The 25,757-nt window shown below is 39.5% G+C and overlaps 1 protein-coding gene across 3 annotated transcripts in view; it reads left to right on the top strand.

Moving 5' to 3' along the window:
• The first annotated feature begins 8,793 nt into the window (after positions 1-8,793).
• The window catches only part of LOC129726669 (low-density lipoprotein receptor-related protein 2), a 146,170-nt gene continuing 129,206 nt past the window's right edge, over positions 8,794-25,757 (top strand). The window contains exon 1 of one of the 3 annotated variants that reach the window (XM_055683634.1): positions 8,794-9,798. The gene's annotated coding sequence lies outside the window, so the exon portion shown is untranslated. The remainder of the gene's footprint in view (positions 9,799-25,757) is intronic. The other 2 variants (XM_055683649.1, XM_055683659.1) reach the window with 2 other exon arrangements.

The following is a 25,757-nucleotide window of genomic DNA, read 5'->3' as shown; positions in this document are numbered from 1 at the left end:
AAGTACAACGATACACCGTGCCCCAGTGCTGAGTCGAGGAAATTTCCAGCTCGAAAAGATCCTCGACTCGATCGGGAATCGAACCCGATATCACAACCGTGTGGGAGAGCTAGCCGACCGACATCGCTAACCACAGAACCACGGGGACCACTATATATGAATATATGAATATATATGAATGATTATTCACTGAGAGAAGGTGGTCTAAAATCTTCAAAAACTAGTCCACGAGGAATATGACTTATGAAATTGTCCAAACTTGCATGTTACTTCACGTCTTGGGTTTTTGTTTAGAAGAAATATGTAATACGCTGTGGAGAAAATTGGGACTCAACATTGCCTTCGAGGAAAAATTTGCAAAAATAACAATAAAATGTATAGTTATAATATTTGTTCATCTTAAGAACACATCTGGGAACAAAATAAAAACACTTTACGTATTGCAACTTGTTGTTATGAATCTGCTTGAACCGATTGTTTGTATGCAACAAAAATCGCCAAAATTACACTTTATTTTCAAATAATATTTTAGCATGAAAAACACTCTTTAAATAGCAGGAAATGCATGAATAGTAGCAATGCGAACATATATCCACACAATCAGTGAAGATTCAACAAATCCCAAGCACTACGAGCGCTTTTTTACCACATTTTCAGAAAAGAGGTATAGTGATCAAAGGGGATAGCTCCAAACGGCCGAAACACAAACGGCCGAATTTCAAACGGCCGAATTAAATCAATACTAACGAAAAGCCGAAATTTCGATCGGCCGAATTACGAAAGGCCGAATTTTATTATTATTTCACTTTTTTTGTTACAGCTATTTTATGTTGTATACTTTTTAAGCAACATCAAAAAATGGATAAAAAATTGAAAACTTGCCTTAAATGTGTAAAATAACTAGTTTTTTCGTTGAACATTCTGTTTGGAAACGATATCTATGCGGCTCTGCCGCATAATCGAGGGCAAGGGACCAAGGCGGCCCTAAGCCGCTGCGGTGTCCGATGGCCGAGTCGGCCGCCGACCCGTCGTCGGAAGCGGCGGCCTCTCGCATGCAAACAACTGATCTACTGGATTGCCCGGATTACTGAAGCATAGGGGCAATCCCCTAGCTTACGTCCGAACGAGCGGTAGCGAGTAAGGACAGCATGCGCCCCGGACAATCGAGTTGGCCGAAGGGCACGAGTGTGTTGCATTGAATTTTTAACAAAATCAATTTTCAACTAGGAAACGGAAACAAATAACAAGGAAACAAAATAAATATTTTCGAAACCCACTTTGTATAAATTCTCAGAATTTTTTGCATGGGTGGTAACACTTTATCGAATCAAATAGCTAAAATTCTCCTCAAGCATTACGTATTTGATGGACGTTTTCTTACAAAATTTCAGCTCATATTCAAAATAAAGAAAAAATTTCCTGCTATAAATAATCGAACCGAAAATGATGTATAATCGAGTCCATATATCATCAAGTCTATATATAATAGGCTGGAGAATCGTTATATGGAAAAAACGAAACTAGATAGCAGATAGCCAGAACCAAGTTTGTTTTTTGTATTATTTGGGGTTCCAAACAATCGTAAATTTATCGGAAGTCGATTGGTTATGTCTCCGCTTGGCGCATTGCATTTCAAATTAATATGGAAATTTGTATGGAAAAACCAACTTTCATGCATTTTCCATTCTAAAGAGCTCGAAATGACTCAAACCATAGGTTTCATAACTTCAAATGGTAGGTTTTTTGGTGCCTAACAACTTGGCCGAAGACACTAAAGAGCTAGGGTGTTCCAAAAAATACTAGAGCTGTTCAAAGTTGAGTATGGCGAAATTTATGTTGCAAATTATTTTTCTGCCAACACTGCCAGTGTACCGGCGTCAGTCAAATTTCCATCAGAAGTAATCTCTGAAATTCGTTGTAGATTCTTTTTACGCCTAGAATATTTACCTAAATTTGTTTGCTTGATCCAGCTGAGTGTAAAAACCTGTAACGACAGGTTACATCTGATGGAAATCCTACTGACGCTGATACATTGATAATGTTGGCAGAAAACAAGATTTTTTGCATTAAAATTGACATACTCCACTTTGAACAGTTATAGCTCTTCTTAGGTACATACTAGCTTTTCAGTTTCCTCTGCAAGTTGTTAGGCATCTAAAATATTATATTTTAACATAATGTAGTGCATTATTAGAGCATTATTGAGCTCTCTAGAAAGGTAAATGCAAAAAAATTGTGTTTCCCATATAAATTTTCATACAAATTTGAAAGGCAATGCGCCAAGCGGAGTCAAAACCAATCGACTTCAGGTAAGTTTAGGGGTTTTGGGGCCCCAAAAAGAACCTAAAAAACTTGGTTCTGGAAATTCGATCACTTTTCCCCACCCTAATATATAATCGATTCTGACCTATAAATAAGTACAGTGACGTTTCGATTATACCAAGATCAATTTCTTATTTATTTCATGTTATTTTCGTGTGTATGTGTTAATATAGGTTCATATGTGTGTAAATGTAAAGTTTTCAATGTTTGGTATAGATGTGCTGTTGGCTACCTAAAATTTATTACTTAGAGTGAAAAACAAAATACACCAGAAATTATAGAAATCGTGTAAATCTATTTCAACAAATAATAAGTTCGAATGAAAGAGGCTGGGTTTCACCGCTAGGTGGATAATATCGGGTTTCATTTGAATCATCATTAATTATCAATGATTTTTCGGCCTTTCGAATGATTCGGCCTTTTGTGGTTCGGCCGTTTGATACATTCGGCCGTTTGTTATTTCGATCGTTTGAAATTCGGCCGTTCGTGTTTCGGCCGTTTGTAGGTAAACCGATCAAAGTCACCCCGGTGATCAAAGTTACCCCAGTTTACGGTAACACTGATTGTTTGAACTGAGTAATATTTACTCAGATTCTCTCCATAGCCGTATTTACTCATTTTTGCGTAATATGTGCGAATGTCAAAACTTTTCAAGTAGCAAAAGCAGTATATATTCTGATGCTAACATTCGACGTTTTATCAGTTATTTCTAAAGTTGTACTTAAAGTTGTAAATTGGTTCGAGCCCCACTAACGGCGTCGAAGATTTTAAAATGTACCTGGCATCTCTCGAGAAAGAGCAACCTCACATTGCTTGTATTAGAAGGCCTTTCGAAACAGGTCGAATGTTCGTTGTCGTTACCAGGTAGATTTCCTTAAATGTACCAGATTGAAATCAATGTTTGGAATCAAAATTCCAACAGATTTGCGCATGATTACGGGCTTCATATCAAGCACCTTATATAAAAGATTAAACAACAGTTCCCGAGCAACTGTTAGCCGTATCGCTGCTGTTTTAAAAGAAGCCGCCAAGGCAGAAGACGTTGAAGTAGTTTGAACTATGTTCATTGGACTACTTTTTATCATTTATGAATAAACAATCGATGATTTGCGTTTATTTGGTGGTTTTTCATTTCAATTGATATCTGAAATAATTTCTTTAAAAATATTTGAATTACGAAGGTGGGTAACTTTCACTCACTTTCGTTGATTTGTGAATAAAAGCAACAGAGTAAAATTTGCTCAGTTTCTGACAGATAGATATATTACCCAAAAGTGAGTAATTGCACAAATACTCTATTTAGAGTACGTCCACTTTTAACGAAACAGAGTGATATTTAACTCAGTTTAGAGTTAAATTAAATGAGCGTGTAGAGAGCTATTGATCAATCGACTTCCGGTGCGTTGTTTTGGGACCCAAATGGAACCAAAAAAAGCTTTGTTCTGACGAAACGATTAAATTTACCTACCCCCTGTCTTAGAAAATCGCATGGAATGACATCAGTTTTGCAACTAATGAGTAGTTACGTCAAAACGTTCAACCAATAATTCTCAAAAGTTTGAGAACAAAACAGTTTTTTTTTCGTTTGTAGGGTATGTATCTTAGGGCAAGGAAGCTAAATGCCCACATCAAACCTCGTGCAGGATAAGAGTTGAGCTCATCCATAAACTTTTCCTTAGAGTGTCCTTAGACGATTTACCATGGCGCAATCTATTAGAACTTCCTTCGTATCCTGACCGTTGTTTACTCGTGGGTTTAGATACGCTGCAACGATGACAAACAATTCAGTAAGCTATGTTTCGTTCGCTAAGATTCGTTAACTCGTCCGTCGGCAACGTTGGCATTGGTCTTCTTTCGACAATCTTTCATCATATGGCCACGTTTGCCACAGGCGTGGCACTTCCCGTTAAACTTGAAGCTTGTTGTCTTTTTACGTTGATCTCCAGCGAATGCCGTGGGTTTTTCATCGTTGGTATGTATCCTGTCCAAACGCTTCGACTCGTCGCTCAGCAACCGGGTTTTCACCACCTCGTATGTTAGTTCGTTTTCGGGGAGATTTTAGAATACTGATTGCGGAGAAGCAAGATTTTTTTCTGGGCATACGACTCGATTACAACCGTGACAGTGGTGACCTGAAGCAGTCCCAAGATTCTGCCATTACCAAAATTCTGGAGAAGTTTGGTATGTCCAATTGCAACCCTGCCAAGAGCCCAATGGAGAAAGGACTTCAGCTGAGCCGCGAAGGAAGTGGTACTGTCTAACCATATCGAAAGCTGCTGGGCAGCATTATGTGTTTAATGTTGTGCGTTCGTCCTGATCTGTGTTATCCAGTGAGTTACATGGGAGGTTCCAGCAAACACCAACGGAAGATCATTGGCAGACATTGAAGCAGATCATCAGGTACCTCAAAAGAACGTCCACCATGGGTCTACGTTACAAGCGAGAGGAAAGCAGCAAGCCACTTGTAGGGTTCGTTGACTCAGACGGCCTCGGACACAGAAGACCGCCAGTCGGTGACCGGTTTCCTGTTTAAAGTCCACGGTTCAACGGTTTCCTGGGCAAGTCGGAAACAACCAACGGTGTCAATGTCTTCGAGCGAAGCGGAATATATTGCACTAAGCGCAGCTGTATCTGAAGCAGTCTGGTTGGCCGGAGTTCTGAAGGACTTAAATTGCAAATCAGCAGCGGATCCCGTACAGATATATGAAGACAATCAAGGCTGCACTTGCAGGACTTGCTTAAAATGCAGAGTCGAAGCGGGTTAAACACATCGACATCAAGCACCATTTTATCAAGGACCATGTTGCTGCCGGGACTATCAAGTTGAAACCAATCTCTACTACCGAGCAGCAAGCGGATCTGATCACAGAGGCAGTGGACGTTACACGATTTCAGTTCCTGAGGAGTAAGATCGGAATCAGCAATTGAGAGGGGGTGTTGTAGAGCTATCAATCGGTGATCCCCGATAAGCTCCATCACAGCAACTAATGTTTGTAGCACTTTACTTTTTCTCAGCATTCGTAATCAAACTGTCAACTTTACAAGACATGAAATAAATCTCTTCAAGCAATAACCATCAAGCTTCATTTCACATAAAGCGACAGTCGTGTCGAGAGCGAGGGAAAGGTAAGGGTTACGAATGAGGAACTCATCGTGATCGCCCTAAAGGTCTCTGAAGGTGAACAAGGCACCGGGACAGAACGGGATCCCTAACCTGGCGATCAGGCTGACGATAAAAACGCCCCCCGGACTTTTTCGAGCAGTCATGCAGATGTACCTGCCGAAGGCCGGGAAACCGCCAGGAAACCCATCGGCCTTCAGGCCTATCTGTCTGCTGGACACTGCAGGCAAGGTGCTTGAGAGGATTATCCTCAACAGACTGTTGAGGTAGACGGAGGGTGTAAACGGTCTGGCAAGTAACCAGTTCGGTTTCCGGAAGGGCAGGTCCACGCTGGATGCTATTCTCTCAGTCACCAGGACGACGGAACTAGCACTCCAGCGCAAGAGGAGGGGCATACGCTATTGCGCAATCGTCACGCTTAACGAAAAAAATGCCCCAGTTGGGACTACATAGCCTTTGCGCTCAGGAGCATCCATGTACCGGTATCGCTGTACCAGATTTTGGAAAATTACCTTCGGAGTCGAGTACTTGTTTGCAACACGGATAAGGGTCAGAAGTGCGTCCCAATTACCGCAGGAGCTCCGCAAGTGTCAAGTCATGTATGACGGGGTTGGCTTTGCAGACGACATAACGCTAGAGGTCTACAGCGAGTCGATCCAGGAAACTGCAGTACTGGTAGATAAAGGTGAACACAAGACTGATAATGAAAGTCATATTGAACCTGACAACGATGTCGGGGATGTCCCAGTTCCTACTAGTCGTGACTAGAGTGGTCAAATCGCCACCAAAAACCGTGTACAGATTGTTCAAGTCTCTCTACGGATTCAAATCGCTGCTGCCGTTGTTGAAACTCTATGTAGATGATCTGCTCATTATTTGCACAGGTGACAAAAAAGTCCGGTCACACAGGAAAATCTCAATATTTCAAAGAATAAGAAGAAAATCTGAATCTGGCTTTCAAAGCTTTATTCAGTAACGATATCTCGGAATTACACCACCTTTCTCTGATCGAACCAGCTTCAGACGTCTCGGAGAGTCGTCGCTAGCGGCGCGCAGGTGCTCCATCGGCATCTCGTCCCAGATTTTCGTGATAACTCACTTGAATTGCTTCAAATTTGTTATATTACAGTCGTTCAGCTTCGACATCATGTATCCCCACACGAAATAATCCAGTGGATTCAGATCCGGAGACGACGGAGGCCATTCATTCTTCGAAATGAAATCGTTCAAGTTTTCCTCACACCACGCCTGAACAACCTTTGCGGTGTGGGATGGGGCGTCATCTTGCTGGAAGCAGTAGTAATCGTCTTCAAACAATAGTTCAGTTCGAGGCAGAACATTTTTATTCAAAACCGTGTCCAGGTAGTACGCTGCGTTGATTTTGATCCCTTTATCGATAAAAATAAGAGGCAGTTTACCTCTCTTGCAAATGGCTCCCCAAACCATCACTGACGTCTTATTTTGGAACCGGGAAACGTTCAGCTTGTCCGCAGGAGCTTGCTGGAGGCTCACACTCCAAACTCGATCATTTTGACGATTGACTGTTTGCTCCAAAACGAACAGCTTCTCGTCCGAAAAAATAATCTCGTCATCTGCGCGCCAACCGAGCAACTCCCGCGACCGTTGGTACCTCTTGTCCTTTGTAGCTTTGGTAACCCCATGAACCACCTGTTTTTTGTACGGTGTAAGTTTTAAATCGTTGCGCAGAAGCAGGTGGATTGATTCTCGGTTCAATTTAAGGTTCCTGCCAGCTTCCTTGCAGATTGGGCGGGATTCCGGCGAATCCGGTCTCGTATAATCTTTTTCAGCCTTGGAGTTCGCACAGACCTTGGTCGTCCAGATCGTGCCTTGTCCTCGTTACCTCCGGTCTCTAGGTACCGATTTATGGTCCGGTACCCGAATTTCCGGTTGATTCCGAGCGGTTTTAGGTGTTTGAATATGTGTCCGGGTTAGTACCCTTTCACATATTCAGCGATAACAGCTGCTCTTAACTCTGCCATGGCTCGAAACTCAATGTAAACAAGCTGCACAGAAACGAAACTCTGCCACTTTGGGCAGCAAAGTTAACCCTTTCATTTGACATATAGATGGCACCAGAGAGATGCAACGTGTAAGCTACAGGCGACCCCAAAAAAGTGTGACCGGACTTTTTTGTCACCGTGTAGATCAACAGTTTTCAAATCTTCTAGTGAAGCAGAATACGCGACTTTTAGTTCTGCGGTAGCTGGCGTACTGGAGGTTTTAGACGTAAAGAAGAAAGAAGAAATCCATATTGTTGAAAGACAACCAAGGTTATAATTGGGATGGTGCGAATTTTTTTTATCAAAGCGGTCGAAACATCAACATTGAGCACCACTTCCTGCGTGACTACGTTGCGAGTAGACTTTTGAGGATCGAACCTAATCCTAATTCTCAACGAAATTCAGAATTCCTCAAACCTCAAGCTTCTACGGTTATAAAAATGTCATGATGAAATATGATTGCAAGGCCGTTTTCGGGCAAACTCCGTTCGATCGCTCCGGAAGTCTGCTAAATGATATACAGGTCGATGTTCCCCGGAAACGTTCCTCGTTTAGCAAGCAGTTAGCGAAAAAATTATGCTTTCGTACCTTGAAGAATTTTATCAAAACCAGTTCTCTGGAGCAGCATGTGGTCGATTGTCTTTTCGTGCTCGATGTGGTTCTCGTATCATCACGAGAAAACATTTCTTTCCGTTTTTCTCACTTGTAAAATGTGTTGTAAACTTTACGGGCCCGACGTGATTTCATCAGTTTTCGTACCACTCGACGGTTCCACGGAGAGTGGAGTACCGACACCGGCATCAGTTGCCGTGTCGCAATCCGGGCGGCTTCTCACTCACAGGGCAGAACTTGAAATAGACTTTCTCAACCAAACGACGAACCTCAACGTCGCTACCGCCATCGCGTCACCGCACCGCAGTGTCATAAATTCCAACTCTCTCAATACAATCCACAAACCACAAAAGTTGAAGATTATTGCGCGCTGAATCTTGGCTTTTTTGTTTCTTTCTTTCCGTTCGCCACCTATTACGAGCTCCACTCGTAAAGCCAAAAGCGTGATGAGCATGAATGAGTGAATAAGTAAGTAAGTAACCACCATCATCATCATAGTTAGAGCTATCTCCTGTTCAGTGCATTTATGGAAAAACGACATCCATTCATCCGCCGCCGCGAGTCGCCTCGGCCACGGTTCTGGTTTGGAATAGAAATATACACGGGAAGGCTGCCTGCCTGGCAGTGCCTGGTGGGAGGGGGAGTACTAGTGTGGATTCGACACGGCGCGATCGTTGCTGGGACTGGGGCTGAGTTTGAGTTCGACTTCAGTCGCTCACGAGAGCGTAACGGAGACGGTTGTGCTTTTTTTCCTGCTGAAGCCCCCCCGGAATTTTGTAGGCAGTGTTCCTTGGTTTATTTATTTAGTTATTTGTTTTTTTACTCTGTTCCTCTCCTGTGTATGACCGACGGGTTTACCTGTGTGTCGAAGTAGACGGATTTCCATCGTGTGCTCCCCCACCCCACGCGGGTGGTTCAATCCTGTTGCTGCTGTCGTTTGTGCCCTCAGTGAGTCGTTTTTTTTTTCTGTTTCGTTCGCTTCTCAACCTCTGTGGTGAGTGTTAGTGCGCAAAAAGTGGCTTGCGCGGAGTGAGAAAGTGAGGTACAACCTCAAGTACGTACATTAGAGTATCGTTATTACGGCTGCTACTGTTGTGCCGTGCTACTGGTGGTGTTAGTATCAAACGACGACTAACACGGTAGATTCGATTACTATCTTTCACGGCGGGACACACATTCGCGGGACAAATTCAGATATTAATCTCTTCTTTGGCTGCGTTGACGTTCGCGTAGTTTGATGCTGTTGCGTTTCGTTTTTCTTTCTCCGTAATTCAACGCCTGCTTATTTCTTTCTGCTTTAACACAGTCACAGATCGACGTGACGCGTGAAAAAAAGAGAAGTGATTCGTGCAATTGTTGGGCCCCCAAAGAAGACGACGCGCAAATAGTGGAAGGGTAGAAGAAAAAAAAACACGAAGAAAGGCAATCACGAAGTTGATGAACACTCTTTTTCGGGACGGGACTGGACCCCAACTCTGAAGTGAAGTGAAGTGAAGGGAAGACCGACCGAAGGCACTTTCTCAGGTGCCCGTGGCACTGTGGTGTATGTGTGACCGGTTTCGGTGCTAAATTGACGAAGAATCGTACCCAAATGGATATGTTCTGCTGTGGCGATCAGTGTCTCTAACAAACAAATTTTTCGACTTTCGCGGATTATCAATTGGAGTAGAAACTACAACTGAGCAGGGGAGTTAGAACTGGAACTCCGACAACGAGTTGACGGTAATTCGTACTTTCGTAGATTAAGAAAAACTCGAGCTTGTAGATGACTTAAATGATAAGCGTCTGTGGCCGGTTTTGCGTGTGTTGCACTTCGCAGACAGACCAGACACTAGCGAGCGGAATTTTATTGGCCAATTAGACGTGTGCTCGGTTCAAAGGTTTAGTTCGTACAAAGTTTGCAGTCAGCAGCGGCGACATCATTTTGACTCATTTTTAAGCGCATACTTCATTAAGTACGATAATAAGTTATTTTGGGCTAGACCGGAAACCATAAGCGTCAGCAGAAATGATAAGTTGTCATTAATATTTAAGTAATCGGCCTGTTGTAACTAAAAGATGCGAACCTAGTGTCCATGGTCATGCTATACCGCTTCCAGAATGGCCACTTCGTTTAAAAACCGTTGAATTACCTTGGTGTCTTGATATCGGCCTTCAGATTCGATTTTAAAAGTTGTATCTACAAATGATTCTCAGGAAAAAAATATATTATCCCTAGGACCTGTGAAAGTGATTCAACAAATCAAGTCTCGTATAAGTCTCATATGGAACTCATCATTTCAACTCTTTCTAATATTCGCATTCTATGGCGTACGCAACTGTACGGGACGGTTGCACTGCTGGTGTAATTTTGACTTTAACGCTATAAAAGTGTCGTAAAATAACACTGCAGTGCATACGGTCGCTAATTGAACTTGCTACGAAGGCCGTACACAACCGTGTGGGTCAGTAGAAAGACACCAACTGCCAAATTTGCCCAACACAAAGTTGCTTCAATTCAATAAAGTCAGATTATAATCCGAGAATCATTTCGTGTGACAAAAGGGATATTTTTCGATATGAAATTTGGTGCAAAATTTGACGTGATGACCTTTTTGAAAGTCAACACAAACAGAAATCTGACTACATTCTTCAAAGATAAAACAAAAAAAGGAGGCAAAAAGGTTAAATGTATATTTATTTGAAGGTAATAATGTCAAAAATATCATCGAAATTTTCGAACGCACCCCCTCCTCTCATAATAAAGCATCCTAAGATTTATTAAAACCTCCGTGTCTCCCTCTAATAAGATTTCCTTTCCGAGAAAAGACTTTCAAAACAAGTTTTTTCTATATTACAAATAACAATTATATTACAATTTTTTTATGAGTGATTTCTGATTATGATTTATGAGTGAAGGCAGAGTTCTCTACTTAACGCTTGAATAAGGTTCGAACTAACAATCCTTTCACATCTCCAATTACAAGAACGTGGCCGGGTCAACTCAGGTCTTATGGAGGTTGGTAGTTCTTCGGTCTAAGAAATAAATATTTGTCAGCAACGGATAAAGGGAGGCCTTCTTCGTAGCATAACGTTTGCGGTAAAAAAATGAACAAAAATTTCCGATTTTTCATGGGTTTACCTTTAATCGCACTGACGAAACTACTCATGCATCATCAATCATAGTAACCCATGAGTTAGCAAAAAAAATTTGACAGCACTATCAGTCAAACTCTAACTGTGATGGCGAAAAAAGTGAAGTTACGCCGTTCAGAAGTGTGCGCGTTCAAAGAACGGTACCCCGCCGTGTCAAAAAGGGACATCGTGCGGCCTTTTGTGGAGGCCGGGTATGGTCGTTCCGGCATCTACAACATCTGGACGGCCAACGACCCTGAGCGACAAGAAGCTTCAAAGGATGCTGAAGAGGAAGACCGAAGGAAAGGTGGCTATATCGCTGCGTGCACTTGGCCGGGAGGTTGGTGCATGCGGTAAAACAGTGAAAAAGTATCTGGAGAACATGGACATACATGTCAGGAAGCGACAGCGGTTGAATAAGATGATCAAGTCGATTTTCCCGGCAAATCGCGACGTGGCAGTAGTGATGGACGACGAGACCTATCTCACCCTGGATGGCAACGACTGGCAGGGTACTTCGTATTTCACTTCTCCCACGAAGAAAGTAAGCTCCGAGGTGAAATTTATTTCAGAAGGGGATGTCGAAGCCGCTCTTCTTTCGCTCCGGGCTGGTCGGAACAAGGAAATTTATAGTACGAAGTGCCTGCCAGAAGTTGCGTCGTTCATCAAGAAATACCATAAGGGCTAGGCATCCAAAGAGCACAGCTTTCTTTTACTGTCTTCTCAGAATACTTTTTCTGTTGCTGTTTGTTCGTGATATCCACCCGCCTGTAGAAGAGAGAAGAAGCAGACGTTTGTGTCAGCACTACACAAACAGTGCGTCTCGATAACAGCCCAAATCCACCGGAGACGTTTTCCCTCTTCTTTATTTGCCTATGACGAATGTCGTGTGACGGCTGTTGAAGAGGCTGTGGGAAAAATAAGCTTAAGGAGTGAAATATCGCCCTTACCGACAGCCTTCGTGCAAAGAAAAGCAAACTCGGCCCTAGAGCGGCTGTGTACAGAAGCATTTGTATATCGTCGAATGTTATATACAACCATACACCCATACAAAAACATTCGTGTTTGGAGAACTAAGTGGCAACGTTATAGTCACAAAACATTTTTTCTGTCGAATGTCTTTATTTTGCCAAAACCACAATTGTCGTACGGGAACGCTCTCGAATGTCATCGAAAAACTGGTAAATTTTTGCCTCTGATTAGGACCACCTACGATGTTCTGAGTTATTTTTTTATCTTATTTTGGTCTTACATACTTTTGTCTGTAGTAGTTTGATGTCTTATTTTTGACACAGTTTTTAAATCAGACTCATTTTTGCCTGATTTCAATTTCGTCTAAATTTTTTACTGTTACTGGTAACTTTGTTTACCTTCGGGTGATGCAGTTTCGTTCTCAATTATAGCAAATCATTTCAATTGTGACTATAATACCCTTTAAATGTTGTGCGAGAGGTGCCAGTACACTAAAAACAAAAATAAATTGAGTAGCATTTCCACACACACACACACACACACACACACACACACACGCGCACACACACGCACACGCGCACACACACACACACACACACACACGTTTACTACATCAGAAAAAAGCACAGAGTTTGAAACGTAAACAAAGTTACCGCTAACTGTCAAAAAAGTAAGGTTGAAGAGATTCGGTGAGATAGTCTATGGGTGTTTTGTTATTTAAATTTCGTTGTGCGCATGCGCGGATCAAAATAAACAAAACTGTTTATTAAAGTTGCTATGCTACGTTGCAAAATTTTAAACTCAGTTACTGCGATTGAAAATTACCCAACCTACAAAAAACATCAAAATGGGCTGCGTGCACTGTCCGTCATTACCGCTCGCCGAGAGATGGTTTTCATTTATAGTGCTTTTTCGATTTCATCAACAGTCGTTTTTATCACTACTCGCCAAATTCACGCTCGATTTTCTCACACTTCTGGTTGTAGAAAGTTCAAAACATCATTTTCACTCGTGTCATGTGTCCTTGCATGTGTATAGTTAGAGGAACTCAATTTATTTGATCAATTTTCTGTGGAAACCAAGTGTCACGTCTGTTACAATATATATATATATATATATATATATATATATATATATATATATATATATATATATATATATATATATATATATATATATATATATATGTATATATATATATATATATATATATATATATATATATATATATATATATATATATATATATATATATATATACATATATATATATATATATATATATATATATATATATATATATATATATATATATATATATATATATATATATATATATATATATATATATATATATATATATATATATATATATATATATATATATATATATATATATATATATCATAATTTTGAAAAAAAAAATAAACCGTGAAATACGTATTTTATTGACTTTGGAGCAGGAATTACGTATTATTCAACCAGTTGAGAAAGAAGATTTGTTAACTACTCAAATAGCCCTACAGTTTGGTGCTCATAGAATGTGGATTTAAAAATTATAAAATCTAGCGGTTCCACAATTTCACATAAAAAATATTAGACTCTCCTAACTATTGTAAGGAATAATAGGCAGAATAAATCATATTGATATTGAATGTATAATTGCCGTGAGAAAATTCACGAAAATGCTACGGAGAAAAATATCATGAACTAACTTTTTTTTTGTTTATTCATTTGTATCTTGAACTTATGTTCCATTGAATTATGAAAGTACATCATTTTGCTTAAAATATCATAAATTGCAATTGAATCCAACAAAAAAAAAATGCATTTGTATCGTTTCGCAAAATTCACGGTTTCGACAAATTCACGGTGAAATTTTTTTTTGACCGTGATGAAATCGAAAAAGCATTGTATTACATTTTTTGCGGTAGTTTCATTTCGGTTTTGTTCTATTTTTAATCGCATAATTGTAAATTTTTGTCTTGTTTTGGTATTATTTTTGTTCTATTTTTGCCCCATTTTATTCTAGATAACGTCTCCTTTGTCTTGTTTCTGTTTACTTTTTGTTAGATTTTTTTTTCATAGTCTTCTCTTTTCGATTTTTTTCACATTTTGTCGATTTTAATTTAATTTTTGTTATAGTTCTAGTTTTATTTTTTATTATTTTGTAGTATTTTCTACCTAATTTCCGTCTCATCATTATTTCATCTTTGTTTTATTCTGAGCCTGCATATGTTATTTTTGTTTCATTCAACCCATGAATTTGTTACTATTTCGTCTCATTAGTATTTCATTTTTGCATAATTTTTCTCTGATTCTGTTCTCTAACTTTTTGTCTCATTATTTTTTCCTTTGTGTCTCATTATAGCTACATTTTTGTTTCATTCGTGCCGTTATTAAACTTTTATCTCAATTAGATTTAATTTCAATCTTAATGTTATCTCATTCCAGCCTTATTTTTGTTTTTTTTTTCTGTCTCATTTTTGTTACACTTTGTACCAGTTTTTATTTTCTATTTTTTTGTAGCAATATCTAATTTTGGTTTCCTTGAGGTTTTCATCAAATGTTTGCTGATTTTCGCCTCATTTTTCATTTGAATTTTGACTAATTTCCGTCTTGATTTCTGGTTTTGTCATCTTCTAATGTTCAATTTTGATATTAAAGTTGAACCACAGACAGACGTCCAAGCAAGAGCGAAATTGATCGAAAATTCCGTGTAAATTTTCAAAGAGAATTGCGTTATAAATCACTTGTTTACTAGCACCGGCTGATGACCTCATTACTACAAAAAATTGTTTGTTGTTGTACGAGGCTGGCGTCTCTGCTAGCGCTATCTTGTTACGAATTGCTACAAAATATTTTACACAAGTTTGGAACTTAGTTTGGACGTCTCTCTGCGGTTGAACAGTTCCATAGAAGGTCTCCCAGTAATATTATTTTTAGTGTCTTTTTTGATTTGGATGAAAATTGTCCAATAATAAACTCATTTTGATCTTATCCTATTTTGTTTCATGTTGGTGCTTTTTTGTACTATGTTGCGTATCCTTTCATCCTGTTTTTTGAGTTTTTTTTGTTTAATTTCGGTTTCATGTTTGTCTTACTTCTGTTCTATAGTCGTCTTTATTTGTTCGAATTGATGACTTCGAAATTCGTCATATTCTTTTGGATTTAATTTCATTTTTATCTTATTTTATGTTTCGTTTGTCTTAGTTGTCTAGAAAACGGTCGAGAAAAAATCTGAGACACGACCGCTTTGTTGATGTAGGACTACACATATTGTTATTGGTCGGACTCTTCAGCCCTCAAAAAGACCGTTTTTAGTGTTTATGTGAAGGGTAAAAGGCATTATATACAAACTTTAAATTCGATTTCGATAGAGGTTGCTTATATTCTTGAGAACGACGGTTTATTTGTACAGGGTGAGTGCCTCTTTTTACATCGAGAGACATACCCTGTTATGGTTCACTTGTAAGTGATAAAGGCAGTGTTCCAATTTTTCAAGAGGAAAATTGCAATTGATTCAAATAGCAAACCAATCAGGATTTTGTATCTTGCTGCAATGAGCAACATACAGAGCTGTAACATCTGAATTTGAACAGATTCTTCGTGTATTATTCAGGATCCTCAAACGATTTAAGAAAACTGAAACGGTTATCCCCAAGCAGAAACCTAAGAAAAAACGGAGCGTGCGAATTGCATGTGTCTTCGTGATATCTAAGCCGATAAAAGAGGTCTAAAACAGAATACTTCAACTGTATTGGTTTGGGGCAGGGTTATGAAAGTGACTGCAAGACAATAACAGCAAATTTTCAACTAATCCGGCTTTCATTGTATTGCACAGCTCTCTCTGCTCCGCACACGTTCGGTAAACAGTCCGACAGCAACTGACGACAGCACACATGCAACTCCAAACGGGCTGTTATTTTTTATTTCCTTATGAATGTTGGTTCTTTCAAGCTGTAGCAAATGACAGCCTATAATCTTATTCAGCCCGAATCCGGGCGGGAATTCAGGTGATTGTGATTCACGACAGTAAGGCCGATGAAAGAATGAAAGAGAGATGGTGCGAAGCACGTTTTTTCTTACGTGGGGAACAATATCAACAATGGAAACGGTTTGCGTTGTATTCAGTATGCCATCGGCCTGTGAAAAAGGAGAAACGAAAAAACAGGACATCCTCAAAATGAGTAAACTAGGCTGTCATGTCCGAACGAACAGAATACATGCGCAAGAATGAGCTGTCGTGCGCAACACAACACAGTTTCGTTGCCTTGTGTAAGCTGTAGCTGTATGTGAGCTCTCATGAATAGCTTATTCATGAGGCTGTTAGAATGAAAAGAGAGAAAAGTCGTCAGTATAGTGTCGCTCTCCAGTCTTTTCCGTAAGCTTGGTTTGGGGAGCAATATACAACATAGGAAAGTTGCCACTACAATTCATCGACAGGGGTGTGGAAATTGGTGAAAATCCGCGATGAAATGCCGATCAAAGTTGTGCGGTGTGATTCAACTTAAGTTTTACTACTACTTTACTATACTTAAAGTGTATCACTTTCACGGTGACACCCTGTAGACTCAAAAACTGCATAATTGCGAGCTTTCCGCTCTGTTGGTTCGTATCCCTTAACTGCCTCAGCGAAATGGGGCATTCTTGCTGCATAGTGATCCAGCAGGTTGTGGAAAGTGAGTTAGAGGGAGCGTTCACATGATTGGATGAGTTTCAATTTGATTTTTCGCCTGACGCACTTTTTCGTTGCTTTTTTCAGAGTTGTATACTAAATTACTAAAGCAAGACGTAGTCATACATCACAAAAGTCAATTAATGCTATGAAACCCCATTTGTACTGAATGGTCACTGAAGAGAGGGAGGGTTACTTAGCATAATGATAATCTTAGGCTAAATATAATCAAACAATGTTCATTGGTGAATATTTATTCAACATTGACTTTTATCTCGATTTTTTAGGTATGCTTTAAGCTTCGCAATTGGTTGAGCATTTCAATATTAATAACTCTTAATGTTAATAGCTCGTACTATCTGACCTATACAATCGTGAAAGTTCCAAAAGAAAGGCGGCCCAAAAAACATGGTTCCTAGAAACTGCTTACTTCGTTTTTGTTTTCTTCGTAAGCTATTCCCAAAAAAAAAACAGCAAGCCAAGAGTGCGTGACACAACCGTCATGCATGCTGTCACAGCTATTAACCGCTCGCGCGCTGCGGCCAAACTGTTTAGCGTTATAATTGCCGAATTCATTCATATAACGCAAAACCCGCGGTGGTGCTCCTGTCACTTAAGTCATGATGATGGCAAACTATATGATCGCTTTCCTGTTCGGAATTCAAAATTGCGACAAAGCGGTAGACACAACCGCGATTATATGCGGAAGCCGTGCATGAACTTTCCGGTGTGTGTTAGTGTGTATGGGTGCGTGTTGTACGGGTCGAAAGCAACCAGAAACTGCTTTCCGTCAGCGGTGCCACCGAGAAAGTGGTCAATGGCCGTGCCAGGCCAAAGTCGTTCCATACGTGTAAGCTGCTAGCAGTAGTAAACCAGACAACCAGTTTCTGCCAACTGCGGCACCGCCACACTGCAAAAAAAAAAAAAAAAAAAACAGACAGAGGGAAACGATCGCAATGCACACCCCAAAATGGAACTAACTGGCGGCTTTTACCGATTGTTGAAAAATCAGCTACGAAACAGATCGGATCTGATAATGAACAGCAGGTTGACATTTCCAATTAAAAAAAAGGTAGATTACCATCAGCATTCCAACGATAAAAAATCCCCCAAAAAATAGTGCAAACTCGCGCGATCATCGGTCGCTTACGAAAGAGTGAAAGCGATCACTAATGGGACCATAAATTCGCTATACCAGCAGGGAAGGAAAGCGATATTTCGAGGTCAAATAATCGAACGGAGTTATTTTTATCGTCGGAACCGATCAAACTATCACACCTACGGTCTACCGGTTGGCCGCTACCACGATCACCTTCTAGGTGACCAATAGGCAAACGGTGTCCAGCGAGTCTGCGGGTACGCGGTGTCATCGACTTTCGTTCCGTCTCTTACGTATCTTCGCTTCGCTTAAACCGGCCACAGCTCGCTCGAGAGTGTGGTTCAAGTGTCGAAACATTTCTTTGCCGATTTTCTTCTGGGGCGGCTGGCCACTCTTCGTCAACAATTTTTGTTTTTTTTTTCCATCGACTCATTCCGTATTGATATGGTGGCCATAGCTACATACCTACGTATATGTACGTGGTGTGGTCCATGGTGTTAATGAACCTCTTTTCGAGCGCTTGAGATGTGGCCACTTCTTCCGGTCTACTAAGCAAAGGTTCACCGACTTTCGTCGTCGAGCATTTTTCGGTTGGTGAACAGTTTTTTAGTGCTGGAAATGCCAATACTTTCGTCTGGGAATGATCTTCGGATTCTCTCGAGAAATATATCATCACATTTTCGATGGAAGCAGAATGCCAAATTTGTCGATAAAGAAGATCTAAATCTTCAAAGAACGTCGTCTTTAGAGAGCATTCCAAGGCTGTTACCTAACACTGCCATTGGCAGATGACACTTGTCGCTTGCAGTCCATCTTTCATTTTCTTCAGTTTGATTTCTTCACAATAGCTCATTATTCTTTAATCGGCCTCCTCGGGAACCACAACGACACCATTATCGTTGTACTGTTTTTCGATTCAATTAAAATAATTACAATTTAACAAGTCGGGCCAAAAAAAAAAAGAAATAACCTGACCTCTTTCGAAGATACTTTTTTTTTCACTAGAATAATCAAAATATACACCTTCTGTATAATTTTGGGATGGAATATTTCTAAATAAGTCTTTATAAAAGTGTGATTTGCAAAATTATTATTCTGTTGGCACTGATCAATTGTTGCTACACCGGATTACCATAGAATCTGCAAAACAATGCAAAATATCAACGTATCCTAGCAACGGATGGAAGTCGAAAGCCACTCTGCTGCTCTGTGTCACCAAAAATTCTAGCGTAAGATATGCGATATTGTTGCAAGGAACATTTGAGAAGAATGAAAATATGCACCCTTCACATCATTTTATGATATGATTACATGTTCATACTTCCGTACAACTGTACGTAATAACGGGTGACAACTAAAAATTTGGAATTTTTTTGAGGGGTCTCTTACTCCACAATAAACGCGCTCAGAGAGAAATATGAGTATGCATATGTAAGGTCTCTCTCCTCTCTTTATGTCATTATTTTTCAAAAAGTTAACGGTGAACCATTTTGAAAGCGAAAATCTTCTGGTTTCGACTGAGGATAATTTCCTGCAAACCTCAACAATAATCCGCCAGGAAAGTAGTAGACCGGCCGAAGTAGAAGACCGGCTAAAGTCGTGAACAGAAAAGGACTTTTTCCTTTTTGCCTAAGTCATGGTTTAAGCCTTGTTGTTTGGCTGTCGTTTTATTGCATTTCCTCCAAAACACCGTACCGATGAAAGGTATTTGTTTTGGTAAGATAAAACACACACAAAAAAAAAACAACAGTTCCTGATCAACATCAGTCGAAGATTTCTTTGAGATTCTTAGTTCCTTGATGTACAAACATCACTGGGGAGCAACGAGCTGCAAACATTTGATTTGTTGAATCAATAGCAAAGCAAAGCCTTGGTGCTTCATTCCGATTCGGAACTCGACCTTCTATTTTATTTATGTACATTCTTCGCAGCCAACTGTTTAGTATAAAGGACAATTGCGGGGCTAGCGCTACGATCCTACTGACACAAACAGTCTCTCCCGAGTCGAGATTCGAACCTGCGACGACTGACCATCTGGGAGATTAATAGATGCATTCGAAAAGTCGACGTGAATGCCGTACAACACTCTTATTCTGGCATCATAAAAAAGCTTCGTCGGAAAGCCGGTTTCTTAAATTTTTACCATGTTTTTTTTCGTTCATGACAAATGTATCTTCATGAGAAATAAATCAGCTTTTTTTTTGAGTACATCTTTTTTTGTACAGCGGTAGAAAAAAATCCAAAATTTCAAAATCCAAATCCAAAAACAAGAAAAATTTATAAAAATAAAAAAGGCCCCAAAATGAGTCATAAATGAAACAAAAATGTTACAAACATTAGATGGAAAGGGAAACAATATTGAGATAAAAAGGGGATAATGATGACACAAAATCTTAACAAAATGAGAGGGAAATAATGCAAAAATAAAATGAACAAATGAACAAAATAATAAAAAACAAAACTTGAAATAAGATAAGAATGAAATCAAATTCGAAAGAATATGACAAATATCGAAGGCGTCAATTGAAACAATTGAAGGTGACTATTTAACAAAAGTAAGATAAACGTAAAACCAAGATTAAGCGAAAAATACTTAAAAAACCTAAAGAAATGACCCACATAGAATTGAAGGACGATAATGCAAAAATGAAATACTAGTGAGACGAAATAGTAACAAATGCGTGGATAAAATAAAACAAAAGTAACAAAGCAAGTTCGAAATGAAACAAAAATAAAATGATAATAACACGGCAATAAGGTCGAAATTTTTACAAAATATTAATAAAAATAATGACAACAATAATGAAATTAGAACAAAAATTCAATTTAAATGGACAAATAAAGACGACTATTCAGATGAATGTAAATTGAAAAGAGACAAAAAGTGACTCAAGAGCGACGATATCTAGAACAAAAGGGACAAAAATAAAAGAAAAACAGAACAAAAGCAATGCCAAAATAAGAAAAAAAATGGTATAAATGTGATGATGTAACATGTAATGATGTGATAAAACAGAATAAAAATAAAATATGTAATAAATAAAATGGAAATTATCACAAAATGACCATAAATAAAGTGAGACATTAATAAAGCAAAAATGAAACGAAAATTAGATGTCAAAAATTAGACAAAACCACCTTGTAAAAATTAAACGAAATTGAGACAAAAATTTGAAAGTTCAATGAAACAAAAGTAAGGGAAAAATTAGTCAGAAGTTTAAAATTACAAATAAACGACTATAAAACATGAGACCGAAATTAGACAAAAAATAACTCAGAAACGGAATGGAATGAGACAAAACTAACGTCAAAATGCCATACATATTAAACATAATTATATGAAACAAAAAAAAAAAAGATTAATTATACGCAAAAATTGAATTGAAATAACGAGACAAAACTAAACTGTATTGAAACTAACATGACAAAATTTCGAGATCAAAAATTTATAAAAAATTACAGAAACGGCTAAAAAGACGAAAATATTAAGTGGTAAGATGGCGAAAGGCGTTCAACTTCTCAAAAAATGTTCAAAATATGTCAAAGTGTCATATGTTTATCAAAAAAATCACAGGAAGGTTGTATGCAAAGCCACGACCGCAAGGTTGAAGTAGAATACTTTTACAAGAAAGATAACCCGGCTGCTTGCGTGTCAGTCATTTTTTTTTCCAGTAAATAAACGTTGACCGTTCATTGGCAGTATTGTAATTTCTTTTTGTTTGATATTTTGAATGAAGTTCATTGAATATTTTTAAATTTTGTGCAAATGAGAAGTTGAAGTGCTGCCGAATTGTAATATGCACATTTAATACGACATCATCAAACGGGAACGGAACAAAGGCTACGGTTATGCAGAACGCGAATGACGGCGCGATGCGATTCGCTTTACCGTGGTGAAATGTACAGCTCTTTTTAAGGCGAAGTAGACCTATACATTTCAACACATTTCGTCTTGCCGAATCGCATCGCGCCGTTGTTTGCGTTCTGCATAACCGTAGCCAAACACTAAGCGACGCACGTAACACGTAATAATAGTCAGAGCATGCATATAGATGAAGATAATTACCTTTGGATTATAGCGCAAAACGAGAAAATATTAACTCTTCAAATATTCATTCAAATTTCTGTTGTTCAATTTAATATCCGATGAAATGTCTGTTTATTATCTGACGAAGTTCTTATATAGGCCAAATAATGCATTCCCAATTTACTAGGTCCATAACTCTGCCGACCGTGCTTGGGAAAGCAATCGTATAACGACCAATCAGAGGTCGAATTTTGTGTTTCGACAAGGCTTAAGGATTTTCAATAGTACAATAATTCGAATGATAAAATTGCAATTAAATGCATCTGGAAGGAATCTTAGAAGATTTTCTAATCGATTGCTGCAAAAACGATGGAAATCCATCGAATACTAACCGATTTATTAGCATTTGAAATTGGACATATTTCTCACTTTTTTCAGTTTTAGATTTTCATTTCACATCCCTATGTAGCCGAACTTCCTGAGAGAAGTATTCTACTTCAAAAGACAATTTCCACGTGTTGTAACGTGCTGGAGCACGAAATCTATGCCTGTGATAGGGAACCTTCACGTTCACGAGGCATGACTGGAGAAACGCGTCTGATAATGCGGTAAAATTTTTAATGTCTTTTTGTGCAAATTATTGTACTTAGACAAAAATCCTGTTTTGAATTGGATGAATTTTTAGTGAATAAACGTGAACCGTTTGTTATTCAAAGTTGGTCATGATCGCAGCTTTTGCGCTGCCCCTACAGTGGAGGGTTTACTAAATAAAGTAAAAGTAAAAATTAGACAACTACAACAGAATTTGATTGCATTCCGCACAGAATGTCTGCTTGTGTTGATGCCAGAAAATTACTAACCTTCAATTATTTGTTTATTTGCCTAGGAAAAAGCATTTTGCGGTTCAAAATCGGTTGCTGATTACAACATTGGGGGAATTAACAGTAACATTGGGGGAATTAAGATACACGGACAACATGCACTGTGGAAGCTATTTTACATTTAGTAAATTCGACGGGTGCGACAGATTTAAATTGCTAGGATGCAACATAGAATGCTTGCTTGCGTTGACAAAAATTATTAACTTTCAATGACTTGTTTATTTGCCTTGAAAAAGGCATTTTGATTTCCAAAATTGGATTTCCTGATGGAAATCTTCATGCTGCCCCATCACGGGAAGAATAATGGCTGTCTGGCGACACACGCAGAGAAAAACCGCGCTGCTCCTGAGACGTGGTGACCAACCACAGGGCTAGTGCTGTTGCTAAGGAAGGACGACTGCTGTTGTCGCTGTCTAGAACTATTATGAGCGGCTCCGGCTCAAACAGGCTCTTATATAGGCCAAATAGCATGTTTGAACCTGTCGATCGTGCTTGGGAAGCAAGCATATAACGACCAATCAGAGGTCGAATTTTTCGTTTTGACTATTTTCAATAGTACAATAGTGTGAATGAAAAAAAATTACAATTATCTTCTTTTGAGAAGAATCTTAGAAGATTTTCCAATCTATTGCTGCAAGAACGAAGGAAATCCATCGAATACTAACCGATTTATTAGCATTTGAAATTGGACATATTTTTCACTTTTTTCAGTTTTAGATTTTCATTTCACATCCCTATATAGCCGAACTTCCTGAGAGAAGTATTCTACTTCAAAAGTCCAAACGTTGTAGCTCCAGGACTATCTGAGAGGCGGAAATCCAGATGTCCACGTCTTCGCACATTTCCCGAATTAGTTGTCCGCTCAATACTATCATAGACATACGAAAAACGACATGCTCATCGGTCTCCTTAACATCCACGCACTCGGGACACATGGGGGATCCCGCGTGCCTGAACCTGTGTAGATACTGCCTGAAGCAGCCATGGCCTGTTAAGAGCTATATCAGGACATCCGGATACCTCCTGAATAAGTCGGGGCGTCCATCCTCCCTTGGCGGAACTGGACCATTTTCGCTGCTATCTGATCATCGAGTATGCCGCATGTGTCACGTTGTCTACAGCCTTCTTAAAGGCGATGCTGATAGGCATCATGCCGGACAAGATGCAGATTGCGTCGTACGACACTGTACGATACGCACCCGCAACCCTCAGGTACATGAGCCTGTAGGTACTTTCCAGTTTACAACGATAACTATAACTATAGCTTTGGACGACACTTGCCCACCATATCTAAGTATGGACAAAACCATGTTGACCATGTACCATGCTATTCGACATCATTCGAGATAGTGCTGCAATAGCCGTTGAAGCCTTCTTACAGACATAGTTGACGTGACTCTAGAACATAAGCTTGCCGTCAACCATAAGCCCGCCAAGTTGCAAAGACCGCTTCGAGGTAATGACGCAGTCTCCGACTCTGACGTACGGTTTTCCACAACAGTGTACTTCTAGTATCCTGGGATGCATCCTGAGACCTTGCGTATCGTCGACTCGTCGTAGACTTCTAGCGTTATATCGTCCGCAAAGCCGACAATCAGCTTCAGCATTCCGTCGTACATAACATTCCACAACACCTGACCCAGGATTGAACCTTGCGGTACTCCTGCTGTGATTGGGACACACTTCTGACCCTCCTCCGTGTTGTGACTAGTGCCCGATTCTGGAAATAGTAAAGCGACACCGGCACATGGATGCTCCTAAGCGCAAGTGCTATAAAGTCTCAGCTGGCGCTATTGAACGCATTCTTTACGACGAGCTTGTCGATTGCGCACCAGCGGAGGCCTCTTCTCTTATGCTGGAGTGCTACCTCAGCCGTCTTGATGACTGAAAGAATCAAGAGTGGACCTGCCCTTCTGGAAGCCGAATTGGTTATTTGCCAGACCGTTTACAACCTCCGTGTACTTCACCAGTCTGTTAAGGACCCCTCCGGGAAAAAACAGTCATCCAGGCACCTTGGCGTAACTGCCAAGAGCAGCCCGGGCCACTTTTTTGTCAGGTTCCGGTGCCTTCTTGGAACCCTTCCCTTCCCTTAAATAGCTTGCTTAAGTTCAAACGCTTTTCTAAGATGTCGCAGACGGCGTGCACAGACTCCATGGGTATGTTATTCCAGTTTTTCTGAATATCGCGTTTAAGATCTCGCAATCATGTAGGACCAGACAAAAAAGTCCATTGGGTTCAGATATGAGGAGCATGGTACCCATTCATTTTTAGCCGTTAAATTTTCCCTATACCAGCCTTGAAGTTCTCCGTGCGCTGCGCTGGTGCACCGTCCTATTGAAACAAATTGTGGTCATCTTCGAAGAGTTTCCGAAACAATATTTTTCAAAACTTCCGTTTTATAATTAACAGCATTGACTTTGACGTCTTTGTCGATGAAGCTTATCTCGCTTTCACTGTCTAGAACAAATAGTTTCACACGATTTCAGACGTTTGAATACTGAAAATTGCTTGACTACGACTTTTTAAAATTGCTTCATTGCGCATCAAAAACACAACTGACTAACAACCAACACCAGTCGTATTTGTGAGTGCATACATAGAGTAAAGACTCTCACTTATACTTTCATATAACATATGAAAGAAACGGAAAAGACAAATTCTCGAACTTGGCACTTCTGTTTGCACCGCCACAAAGTTCCGTAATCCTGATAGTTTTATTTGTTATTTTTAAACTTCTTATTCCGAGCATTTTACGTCAATTCTAAACACAAACTTTTGAGGATATATTTCTAGAAGTTCTGTAGAATTTTGAAAATCAGATATTTTCTAATCTATCTTAGATCTTAGAAGCGGAGCTGCGTAGCCGCAAGGTTACAGAGTCCGCTTTGTCATGCGGATGGTCGAGGGTTC

The sequence above is a fragment of the Wyeomyia smithii genome, chromosome 1 (genome assembly GCF_029784165.1).
Source record: "Wyeomyia smithii strain HCP4-BCI-WySm-NY-G18 chromosome 1, ASM2978416v1, whole genome shotgun sequence".
NCBI lineage: Eukaryota > Metazoa > Arthropoda > Insecta > Diptera > Culicidae > Wyeomyia > Wyeomyia smithii.
This window is presented reverse-complemented; position numbering and strand designations above follow the sequence as displayed.